Raw genomic sequence first — 14406 nt, 5'->3', positions numbered from 1 at the left:
CAACGGTTCCCAATGACTGTACAACAAATGCCCATAGCCCACTCGGGAATGCTGATCACGCTGTGATAATGGTAGAAATCAGCCTAAATTCTCGCCCTAAAACTGAAGACCCACTACTCAAAACAACGAGGTATTACAAAAAGGCTGATTGGGAAGCCATCAGGGAGCTCATCAGAGATGCCCCATGGCAAAATATCTTTACTCTTCCAGCAGAACAGTGTGCAAATGAGACAACTGAATGGTTCAAAACTGCTATTGAAGCACATGTTCCCGCACGGAAATACTATAGCAAGCCCCACTCCCCCCAATGGTTTACTTTTGCTTGTGCAGCTGCCATTTGTCAAAGACAGCATGCGTTCCGACATAACCGACATAAGTCCAGCTCAAATAAACAGAAGTTTATAGAAGCTAGAAATAATTGTAAGAGAGTGATAGACACAGCTAAGTCAGATTACTCTGAAACCACCAGAAAGCGCATCGAAGCACAGAAATTAGGAACCCGGGATTTTTGGAAAATCTACAACAGCGTAGTTAATAATGGACAGTCAATTATTCCCCCACTAACAAACAATCATGAGGTTGCTTGCACGGCAACTGACAAGGCTAATCTGCTTGCCAGTCGGTTTGCCTCAAACTCCACACTGAACTCGGTACACCACTCACTCCCTGATTTTCCTCTGCGAACAGACGCCACACTTGACGATTTGAAAATCACCCCTTCTCAGGTACATGCTATTATAAAAAACCTAGACACCTCTAAAGCATGTGGACCAGATCTCATCCCGGCTGTGCTATTAAAAAAAATGCTCTGCCGAGGTTGCTCCAGTTCTCTCCAAACTTTACAATAAATGCCTTAACGAATCTTGCTTTCCCGACTGCTGGAAAACCGCCTCTGTGGTACCAGTCTTCAAGAATTCTGGTGAAAGAACTGACCCACTAAATTATCGCCCCATTAGCCTCCTCCCGCTTTTCGCCAAAATATTTGAGTCCTTAGTTAATCAAGTCCTAGTCCAGCACCTAACAGCTGCTAAACTCCTGACTGACAAACAATATGGATTCAGGCAAGCCCGTTCAACAGCAGATATCTTAACTGTAGTTTCTGAACGTATATACCGTTCACTGGATAAAACAGGGGAGGGTAGAGCGGTGGCCCTTGATATATCTAAGGCTTTTGACAGGGTATGGCACGATGGTCTTCTAAGGAAAATTAGATCATATGGAATCACTGGAAGAATTCATAGCGTAATTAAATCCTTCTTAAGTAATAGAAAAATCAAAGTTGTCCTCGATGGACGTACATCCAAACAATATGACATAAATGCGGGAGTGCCTCAGGGGTCTATCCTTGGACCTCTATTGTTCCTGATATTCATAAACGACCTCCCTGATAATATTGTTTCGGAGATGGGTATATTTGCCGATGACACCACTCTCTATAACAGATATGAGGGGAAAACAAATGAACACATATCCAAGAAAATGGCAGAAACACTAGAGGATGACCTCCAATCCGTAGTGGAATGGGGACAAAAATGGTTGGTCTCATTCAATGCTGCTAAGACTAAGCTTGTTTCCTTCAATAACTACAAGAAACCTTCTCTACCACCAATAGCAATGGCCAAGAACACATTGCCTGAGAGTACTTCTTTTAAACTCCTCGGCCTAACGTTTACAGGGAATATGAACTGGAATAGATACATTGAGAGCATTGCCAAGGCTGCGGCAAGGAAGGTTGGCTCCCTCTACCGTGCTAGAAAACTACTTACGCCTGCCAGTATCCTATACCTCTATAAGGCAACCATTCGCCCATGTATGGAGTACTGTTGTCACATCTGGGATGGTGCATCTGCTGCTTGTCTCTCGCTCCTGGACAGGGTTCAAAAAAGAGTCACCAACCTGATAGGTCCTGAACTGTCATCTAGGCTTCAACGTCTGTCCCATCGACGAGATGTTGCATCCCTCTGCCTGTTCTACAAATACTTTAATGGTGAATGCTCTGACGAACTGCAAACACTTGTACCTCCCCGACGTAACTACCCCCGACAAACCCGACAAGCTACTAAGTCTCATCCCTTTACAGTGGAGATCCCTAGGTGCAAGAAAGCCTTTTACTCCAATAGTTTCTTCCCCAGAACTGCGGGTCTTTGGAACTCCCTTCCGGGATTCTGCTTTCCCAACTGCAATGATATGCAGAAGTTCAAGTGTAATGTTAACAAACATCTTTCTACTCTTCTCCCTTCATAATGACCCCGCTAATTAATTCCCTAATAGTAGCCCCCTGCTTCAAAGTGGCACTGTGCCTTGTTTGGGGTGAAAATTGAATAAAAAAAAAAAAAAAAAAAAAAAAAAAATTAAACAATAAAACCTCTATGATTCCTACAAATCCCAGTACTTTTAGATTATGCTTGCAATAAACCTCTAAGGTGGATGATGATAATGGTTTACAGCTTATGGAGTGTTGACATGAAACAATTCAGAATACAGGAGGACATTGGAGTTTCATCACACATAATTGTCAACTGGATGATCTTCATCCGAGAGATTTGTAAGCAAAACCGGTTGAACAAGCCATTATGTCTTGGAGGGTTACATGAGGATGATACCACTAAGGTAGTGAAGATAAACAATTCTTTTTTCTTCAAGTGGAAATATAATCAAGGAAGAATTAGACAGTGTTTAGTTGTTTGGAGCAGTGGAGGGAGGAGGGAGCAACAGATGCAACATTACAGCAGTTGAAAGGAGGGACTGGGAAACATTCCCAATAATTCGTTCATGGATTTTACCAGGAACAAGAATAATTTTGGATGGCTGAGCAGCTTATGATGAATTGGAAACCTTTGAAAATGGTATTTATCAGCATGCCATAGTTGTCCAAGAGGAAAACTGTGTCAATCCTGATGATGACATGATTGATACTCAAACTATTGAAAGTTTATTTTGTTTTAAAATGTTTACAAATAATTAATAAAATTTATGTTTCATTATTAAAGATTCAAGTACGTTTAAAAGTAATTACAATTGATAGTTTGATGTAGGTTTGTGGTTGCAAAAAAACACGTGAGGAGATTGTTGGGTGCAACAAAAGAAACGTTCCATTTGCACCTAATGAAGTTCTTGTGGCAGAGAAAAGCAATAGGACAAATATTCCCAATAGTGAATTGTATCAGAGAACCATATAGTTTTATATAAAATAGAAAACGCTGTTACATTATCGTCACAGTTTACATTTTTTTTAATTACTGCTATAAAACTTTGTTACATTAAATAAAGCAGTTGGTTTTGTTTAATAAAAATGACTCTGCAATTAGTGTTGCATTGTCCTTTTTTGTTTTTTTGTGATGTTAAAACTTTGTTACAATAAATAACGTAGATGAAAAACCAATCATCTTTGCTGACAATCAGAAGTGACTTTTCAAACCCAAATATTTTGTCATTAATGTTTTTGTAATGTTGAATATTTTGCGTTTGTGTTAGCGTCTTAAATTCTCATATGAAAAAATAAACGGATCTTAGTAAATGGAGTTATCTTCCTCAGACCAATGACGAATTATCCAAAAGCATCGACTTTTGCTATGTAAGGTTGGATTGTCGGAGCACGACTGGTATGAAAATTATATATCATACAAAACAATGTGACTACGACTACAATGATACGGTGGAGACATTAAGACATATTTGGTGAGCAAATTTTGTTATTTGACATGCGTTTTAATTGCCATAACATAGCGAAATGTGAGTCAACTGATTTCCCAACTTATGCAGGCATTGTAAATAGAGAATGTGATTGGTTCAAAATAACTTTCATAACAGACACTCAATTCAAGTGTTTAATTTTTGTGTCGGGTCAGCAGATATTTATACACAGATTTTGTCTAAAATAGAGCAGAATCCAGACATAACTTGACAAGTTGCTGTAGAATCCCAGTGTCCTGTTAATCTAAAACAGGATTCAACTATGGTGTAAGAATCAACAGTTTCTGTGCTTTAATACTGTGCAAAAACATCATCCCATGCGATGGACACCAACACCTATGATCCTCTTGCTGTAATTGTGGCAGTTGTACATTCAAACCACACCGCTGTCGCAGGATTCTGCATCCAGCAAGGACAAAGCCCAACAGAGTTGACAAACCTCACATAATAGGCAAAAAATCATAAGAAAACAAATACAGTCTAGTGACAACCTTTCTCCATAATTTAGTAAGACTTGATTTTATTGAGCTGCTGGATCTTCTCAGCATTCCACTCAATCAGATATGTAAGGTAGTATCCAATTTATCACCTCATAGTAACATTATCAACCAAACCAGACATAAAACAATTTTCTCCAATTTTTAATATAATAACTTGGGATGTTTATCCCTAAAACCATCTGCTAAACCTGCGTTTCAACTCAAACACCCAGTGCGATATGCTGCATTGCCATTGATGAATCAGGAACTAAAATGACTTGAAGAAATGGAGGTTATCGTATTGGTAACATATTCAGTGGGCAGCACCTATTGTAGTAGTAAAGAATTCGGTTGTGTGCTGATTTTTCGACTGGTCTCAACGCGGCTCCAGAGAATCACCAATGCCCATTGCTAATCCCAGATGATCTTTACACCATACTTAATGATGGCACCTTCTTCGCAAAATTAGAATTCAGAGGTATATCTGCAAGTCAAAGTAACCTCCAGGGAACTTCTTACCATCAACATGAACCATATACTAATCCAATTCACTCATTTATCTTTTGGGGTGAAAACAGCCCCTGCATTTCAGCAGACCATGGACTTAGATGACATCATTATCCAGTTAATAGAGAGAATTGGCAGTGTCTTAACTTGTATCGAAGACTGGTTTTCAGCTCTGACCCAAAAAATGCCATTTTTATTTACCTTCCATAAAATACGTGGGATTTATCTTCAATCATCAAGATCATTGTCCAGATCCTGTGAATGTAGCAGCTATTCAACCTCCACCCCATTCAATCAGAAGTTAGCAGCTTGCATTCATTTTTAGGACAGGCTAGTTACTATGAAAGTTTTTTGCCATGAAACAAGGCCAAAAATAGCATAAAATATTCAAAATTCAAAATTTTCATGACATATTAAGGAAGTTGAAAAGCCAGATGGTGGACTGGGCAACATCGAGTGGCCTCACTTGCTAGGTTAGGAAGCAGTCAGCATCTGGGCGGTCCTTTTGACACAAGTTGAGGGGATTTCACATTGTTGATGTAACTAACAGTGATGATGCTAAAAAAAAAAAAAAGAAATCCGTTTTCTTAATAGATAGTTAAAATGATCCCCCTGCACAAGCTGGATAGCTGAAGGATCTAAGTTGGAATTATAAAATATTTTCAGGCTGTGAAAATTAGCGTTTAAGTTTTATTTGAGGGACCACCAGAAAATCAAGTTAAGTAGTCAAGTGGTCATTCAATTTGTAATTAGCTGTAAAGTCCCTTCGGAAAGCCGGTCATCTAGATAACCGGTTTCCTTATGATGCCTTATACAAGTGACCTTTGCAAAGACCATCCCACAAATGATGGAAAGATAAGGTAAAGACTTAACAGGAGTGGGGGTACAGGCATAGGCGCCCTTCCACTTTAATGATGAGTAAAGGCATATGGATTGAGAGAGAAGAAAGAGAAAAGCTTGAAAAGTACAATCCTTTTTGAGATTGGCTTATGGAAAATTGTGGAATAAAGTTCTGTTGATCGATGGGCGTAGTTCAGTCTACCTGGTTCTGACTATAATGAAAGGCAACAAGGGCCTCGAGGACACCTCTGTCCAACTGCCGGGAGACCAAAACTTTTGAGAGACAAAAGATTTGACTTGGGTCTCACTCTGCTCCAAACCACTGAGTCCACACTGTGAAGAGTCAGGCCTCTCAGACTTTGCATTGGTAGCCCCGACTTTACTAACAAAAGCCACCAGTCCCGAGTATTTGTATCTGAAGTCAGAAACGGTCAGAATTTGTAACTACAACTAAATAATTATCTTGTTTTTGTTATACAATAAGCAAAGTTGTCAAATTATCTTTCTTTTCTTTGTTTTGAAATGACCTCTATTTTCCAGTGATGCTGACTTTGGAGATCAGAGCTGAACGGATTGCACACGCTATCTAAAGCAATCCAAGGAGAGTGGAAACCTATTTGACTGCATCAACTAGGACCCATGCCAAAGAGACGGCATTGTTCTAGCATCCACCCGAGACCAGAGTGGACAAGCCAAGTAGCATCACTCGCTGGATCTCGTTTAGAAGTGGGGGTTACAAATATATTTCAGGGTGTTTTGTAGTACTGCTGTATATCACAGATGATCATGATTAATGCTATATTATTTTGTAGTACTGTTGAATATCACAGATGATCATGATTAATGCTATTATTTTGTAGTACTGATGAATATCACAGATGATCATGATTAATGCTATATTATTTTGTAGAACTGTTAAATATCACAGATGATCATGATTAATGCTATTATTTTGTAGTACTGATGAATATCACAGATGATCATGATTAATGCTATTATTTTGTAGTACTGATGAATATCACAGATGATCATGATTAATGCTATATTATTTTGTAGTACTGTTGAATATCACAGATGATCATGATTAATGCTATTATTTTGTAGTACTGATGAATATCACAGATGATCATGATTAATGCTATATTATTTTGTAGTACTGTTGAATATCACAGATGATCATGATTAATGCTATTATTTTGTAGTACTGATGAATATCACAGATGATCATGATTAATGCTATATTATTTTGTAGAACTGTTAAATATCACAGATGATCATGATTAATGCTATATTATTATGTAGTACTGATGAATATCACAGATAATCATGATTAATATATTATTTTGTAGTACTGCTTAATATCACAGATAATCATGATTAATGCTATATTATTATGTAGTACTGCTGAATATCACAGATGATAATGATTAATTCTATATTATTATGTAGTACTGCTGAATATCACAGATAATCATGATAAATGCTATATTATTATGTAGTACTGCTGAATATCACAGATGATCATGATTAATGCTATATTATTTTGTAGTACTGCTGAATATCACAGATGATCAAGATTAATGCTATATTATTTTGTAGTACTGCTGAATATTACAGATGATCATGATTAATGCTATATTATTTTGTAGTACTGCTGAATATTACAGATGATCATGATTAATGCTATATTATTATGTAGTACTGCTGAATATCACAGATGATCATGATTAATGCTATATTATTTTGTAGTACTGCTGAATATTACAGATGATCATGATTAATGCTATATTATTTTGTAGTACTGCTGAATATTACAGATGATCATGATTAATGCTATATTATTTTGTAGTACTGCTGAATATTACAGATGATCATGATTAATGCTATATTATTATGTAGTACTGCTGAATATCACAGATAATCATGATAAATGCTATATTATTTTGTAGTACTGCTGAATATCAAAGATGATCATGATTAATGCTATATTATTATGTAGTACTGCTGAATATCACAGATGATCATGATTAATGCTATATTATTATGTAGTACTGCTGAATATTACAGATGATCATGATTAATGCTATATTATTTTGTAGTACTGCTGAATATTACAGATGATCATGATTAATGCTATATTATTTTGTAGTACTGCTGAATATCAAAGATTATCATGATTAATGCTATATTATTATGTAGTACTGCTGAATATCACAGATGATCATGATTAATGCTATATTATTATGTAGTACTGCTGAATATCATAGATGATCATGATTAATGCTATATTATTATGTAGTACTGTTTAATATCACAGATGATCATGATTAATGCTATATTATTATGTAGTACTGTTGAATATCACAGATGATCATGATTAATGCTATATTATTTTGTAGTACTGCTGAATATAACAGATGATCATGATTAATGCTATATTATTTTGTAGTACTGCTGAATATCACAGATGATCATGCTAAATGCTATATTATTATGTAGTACTGCTGAATATCACAGATGATCATGATAAATGCTATATTATTTTGTAGTACTGCTAAATATCATAGATGATCATGATTAATGCTATATTATTATGTAGTACTGCTGAATATCACAGATGATCATGATAAATGCTATATTATTATGTAGTACTGCTGAATATCACAGATGATCATGCTAAATGCTATATTATTATGTAGTACTGCTGAATATCACAGATGATCATGATAAATGCTATATTATTATGTAGTACTGCTGAATATCACAGATGATCATGATTAATGCTATATTATTATGTAGTACTGTTTAATATCACAGATGATCATGATTAATGCTATATTATTTTGTAGTACTGCTGAATATCACAGATGATCATGATTAATGCTATATTATTTTGTAGTACTGCTGAATATTACAGATGATCATGATTAATGCTATATTATTTTGTAGTACTGCTGAATATCAAAGATGATCATGATTAATGCTATATTATTATGTAGTACTGCTGAATATCACAGATGATCATGATTAATGCTATATTATTATGTAGTACTGCTGAATATCATAGATGATCATGATTAATGCTATATTATTATGTAGTACTGTTTAATATCACAGATGATCATGATTAATGCTATATTATTATGTAGTACTGTTGAATATCACAGATGATCATGATTAATGCTATATTATTTTGTAGTACTGCTGAATATCACAGATGATCATGATTAATGCTATATTATTTTGTAGTACTGCTGAATATCACAGATGATCATGATTAATGCTATATTATTATGTAGTACTGTTGAATATCACAGATGATCATGCTAAATGCTATATTATTATGTAGTACTGCTGAATATCACAGATGATCATGATAAATGCTATATTATTTTGTAGTACTGCTGAATATCACAGATGATCATGATTAATGCTATATTATTATGTAGTACTGCTGAATATCACAGATGATCATGCTAAATGCTATATTATTATGTAGTACTGCTGAATATCACAGATGATCATGATAAATGCTATATTATTATGTAGTACTGCTGAATATCACAGATGATCATGATTAATGCTATATTATTATGTAATACTGCTTAATATCACAGATGATCATGATTAATGCTATATTATTATGTAGTACTGTTGAATATCACAGATGATCATGATTAATGCTATATTATTTTGTAGTACTGCTGAATATCACAGATGATCATGATTAATGCTATATTATTATGTAGTACTGTTGAATATCACAGATGATCATGATTAATGCTATATTATTATGTAGTACTGCTGAATATCACAGATGATCATGATTAATGCTATATTATTTTGTAGTACTGTTGAATATCACAGATGATCATGATTAATGCTATATTATTATGTAGTACTGCTGAATATCACAGATGATCATGATTAATGCTATATTATTTTGTAGTACTGCTGAATATCACAGATGATCATGATTAATACTATATTATTTTGTAGTACTGTTGAATATCACAGATGATCATGCTAAATGCTATATTATTTTGTAGTACTGCTGAATATCACAGATGATCATGATTAATGCTATATTATTATGTAGTACTGTTGAATATCACAGATGATCATGATTAATGCTATATTATTTTGTAGTACTGCTGAATATCACAGATGATCATGATTAATGCTATATTATTTTGTAGTACTGCTGAATATCACAGATGATCATGATTAATGCTATATTATTTTGTAGTACTGATGAATATCACAGATGATCATGATTAATGCTATATTATTTTGTAGTACTGTTGAATATCACAGATGATCATGATTAATGCTATATTTTTATGTAGTACTGTTGAATATCACAGATGATCATGATTAATGCTATATTATTTTGTAGTACTGATGAATATCACAGATGATCATGATTAATGCTATATTATTTTGTAGTACTGCTGAATATCACAGATGATCATGATTAATGCTATATTATTTTGTAGTACTGTTGAATATCACAGATGATCATGATTAATGCTATATTATTTTGTAGTACTGATGAATATCACAGATGATCATGATTAATGCTATATTATTTTGTAGTACTGTTGAATATCACAGATGATCATGATTAATGCTATATTTTTATGTAGTACTGTTGAATATCACAGATGATCATGATTAATGCTATATTATTTTGTAGTACTGCTGAATATCACAGATGATCATGATTAATGCTATATTATTTTGTAGTACTGTTGAATATCACAGATGATCATGATTAATGCTATATTATTTTGTAGTACTGCTGTATATCACAGATGATCATGATTAATGCTATATTATTTTGTAGTACTGCTGAATATCACAGATGATCATGATTAATGCTATATTATTTTGTAGTACTGATGAATATCACAGATGATCATGATTAATGCTATATTTTTATGTAGTACTGTTGAATATCACAGATGATCATGATTAATGCTATATTATTATGTAGTACTGTTGAATATCACAGATGATCATGATTAATGCTATATTTTTATGTAGTACTGTTGAATATCACAGATGATCATGATTAATGCTATATTATTTTGTAGTACTGTTGAATATCACAGATGATCATGATTAATGCTATATTATTTTGTAGTACTGTTGAATATCACAGATGATCATGATTAATGCTATATTATTTTGTAGTACTGTTGAATATCACAGATGATCATGATTAATGCTATATTATTTTGTAGTACTGCTGAATATCACAGATGATCATGATTAATGCTATATTATTTTGTAGTACTGCTGAATATCACAGATGATCATGATTAATGCTATATTATTTTGTAGTACTGCTGAATATCACAGATGATCATGATTAATGCTATATTATTTTGTAGTACTGTTGAATATCACAGATGATCATGATTAATACTATATTATTTTGTAGTACTGTTGAATATCACAGATGATCATGATTAATGCTATATTATTTTGTAGTACTGCTGAATATCACAGATGATCATGATTAATGCTATATTATTTTGTAGTACTGATGAATATCACAGATGATCATGATTAATGCTATATTTTTATGTAGTACTGTTGAATATCACAGATGATCATGATTAATGCTATATTATTATGTAGTACTATTGAATATCACAGATGATCATGATAAATGCTATATTTTTATGTAGTACTGTTGAATATCACAGATGATCATGATTAATGCTATATTATTATGTAGTACTGTTGAATATCACAGATGATCATGATAAATGCTATATTTTTATGTAGTACTGTTGAATATCACAGATGATCATGATTAATGCTATATTATTATGTAGTACTGTTGAATATCACAGATGATCATGATTAATGCTATATTATTATGTAGTACTGTTGAATATCACAGATGATCATGATTAATGCTATATTATTATGTAGTACTGTTGAATATCACAGATGATCATGATTAATGCTATATTATTTTGTAGTACTGTTGAATATCACAGATGATCATGATTAATGCTATATTATTATGTAGTACTGTTGAATATCACAGATGATCATGATTAATGCTATATTATTATGTAGTACTGTTGAATATCACAGATGATCATGATTAATGCTATATTATTATGTAGTACTGTTGAATATCACAGATGATCATGATTAATGCTATATTATTTTGTAGTACTGCTGTATATCACAGATGATCATGATTAATGCTATATTATTTTGTAGTACTGTTGAATATCACAGATGATCATGATTAATGCTATATTATTTTGTAGTACTGTTGAATATCACAGATGATCATGATAAATGCTATATTTTTATGTAGTACTGTTGAATATCACAGATGATCATGATTAATGCTATATTATTATGTAGTACTGTTGAATATCACAGATGATCATGATAAATGCTATATTTTTATGTAGTACTGTTGAATATCACAGATGATCATGATTAATGCTATATTATTATGTAGTACTGTTGAATATCACAGATGATCATGATAAATGCTATATTTTTATGTAGTACTGTTGAATATCACAGATGATCATGATTAATGCTATATTATTATGTAGTACTGTTGAATATCACAGATGATCATGATTAATGCTATATTATTTTGTAGTACTGCTGAATATCACAGATGATCATGATTAATGCTATATTATTTTGTAGTACTGCTGTATATCACAGATGATCATGATTAATGCTATATTATTTTGTAGTACTGCTGAATATCACAGATGATCATGATTAATGCTATATTATTTTGTAGTACTGTTGAATATCACAGATGATCATGATTAATGCTATATTATTTTGTAGTACTACTGTATATCACAGATGATCATGATTAATGCTATATTATTTTGTAGTACTGTTGAATATCACAGATGATCATGATTAATGCTATATTATTATGTAGTACTGTTGAATATCACAGATGATCATGATTAATGCTATATTATTTTGTAGTACTGCTGAATATCACAGATGATCATGATTAATGCTATATTATTTTGTAGTACTGCTGTATATCACAGATGATCATGATTAATGCTATATTATTATGTAGTACTGTTGAATATCACAGATGATCATGATTAATGCTATATTATTTTGTAGTACTGCTGAATATCACAGATGATCATGATTAATGCTATATTATTATGTAGTACTGTTGAATATCACAGATGATCATGATTAATGCTATATTATTATGTAGTACTGCTGAATATCATAGATGATCATGATTAATGCTATATTATTATGTAGTACTGTTGAATATCACAGATGATCATGATTAATGCTATATTATTATGTAGTACTGCTGAATATCATAGATGATCATGATTAATGCTATATTATTATGTAGTACTGCTGAATATCATAGATGATCATGATTAATGCTATATTATTATGTAGTACTGTTGAATATCACAGATGATCATGATTAATGCTATATTATTATGTAGTACTGTTGAATATCACAGATGATCATGATTAATGCTATATTATTTTGTAGTACTGATGAATATCACAGATGATCATGATTAATGCTATATGATTTTGTAGTACTGTTGAATATCACAGATGATCATGATTAATGCTATATTATTTTGTAGTACTGCTGTATATCACAGATGATCATGATTAATGCTATATTATTTTGTAGTACTGTTGAATATCACAGATGATCATGATTAATGCTATATTATTTTGTAGTACTGCTGTATATCACAGATGATCATGATTAATGCTATATTATTATGTAGTACTGTTGAATATCACAGATGATCATGATTAATGCTATATTATTTTGTAGTACTGCTGAATATCACAGATGATCATGATTAATGCTATATTATTATGTAGTACTGTTGAATATCACAGATGATCATGATTAATGCTATATTATTATGTAGTACTGCTGAATATCATAGATGATCATGATTAATGCTATATTATTATGTAGTACTGTTGAATATCACAGATGATCATGATTAATGCTATATTATTATGTAGTACTGTTGAATATCACAGATGATCATGATTAATGCTATATTATTTTGTAGTACTGATGAATATCACAGATGATCATGATTAATGCTATATGATTTTGTAGTACTGTTGAATATCACAGATGATCATGATTAATGCTATATTATTATGTAGTACTGTTGAATATCACAGATGATCATGATTAATGCTATATTATTTTGTAGTACTGTTGAATATCACAGATGATCATGATTAATGCTATATTATTTTGTAGTACTGTTGAATATCACAGATGATCATGATTAATGCTATATTATTTTGTAGTACTGTTGAATATCACAGATGATCATGATTAATGCTATATTATTATGTAGTACTGTTGAATATCACAGATGATCATGATTAATGCTATATTATTTTGTAGTACTGCTGTATATCACAGATGATCATGATTAATGCTATATTTTGTAGTACAGATGAATATAACAGATGATCATAATATATACTATATTATTTTGTAGTACTGTTAAATATCACAAATGATAATGATTAATGCTATATTATTTTGTTATACAGATGAATATCACAGATGATCATGATTAATGCTATATTATTTTTAGTACTGATGAATATCACAGATGATCATGATAAATGCTATATTATTTTGTTATACAAATGAATATCACAGATGATCATGATTAATGCTATATTATTTTGTTATACAGATGAATATCACAGATGATCATGATTAATGCTATATTATTTTGTTATACAAATGAATATCACAGATGATCATGATCAATGCTATATTATTTTGTTATACACATGAATATCACAGATGATCATGATCAATGCTGTATTA

Source organism: Euprymna scolopes, chromosome 13 (assembly GCF_053919585.1).
Source record: "Euprymna scolopes isolate OS-2025 chromosome 13, ASM5391958v1, whole genome shotgun sequence".
Taxonomy (NCBI): Eukaryota; Metazoa; Mollusca; class Cephalopoda; order Sepiida; family Sepiolidae; genus Euprymna; species Euprymna scolopes.
The sequence above is the reverse complement of the archived record's forward strand: the minus strand, read 5'-3'. Positions refer to the sequence as shown.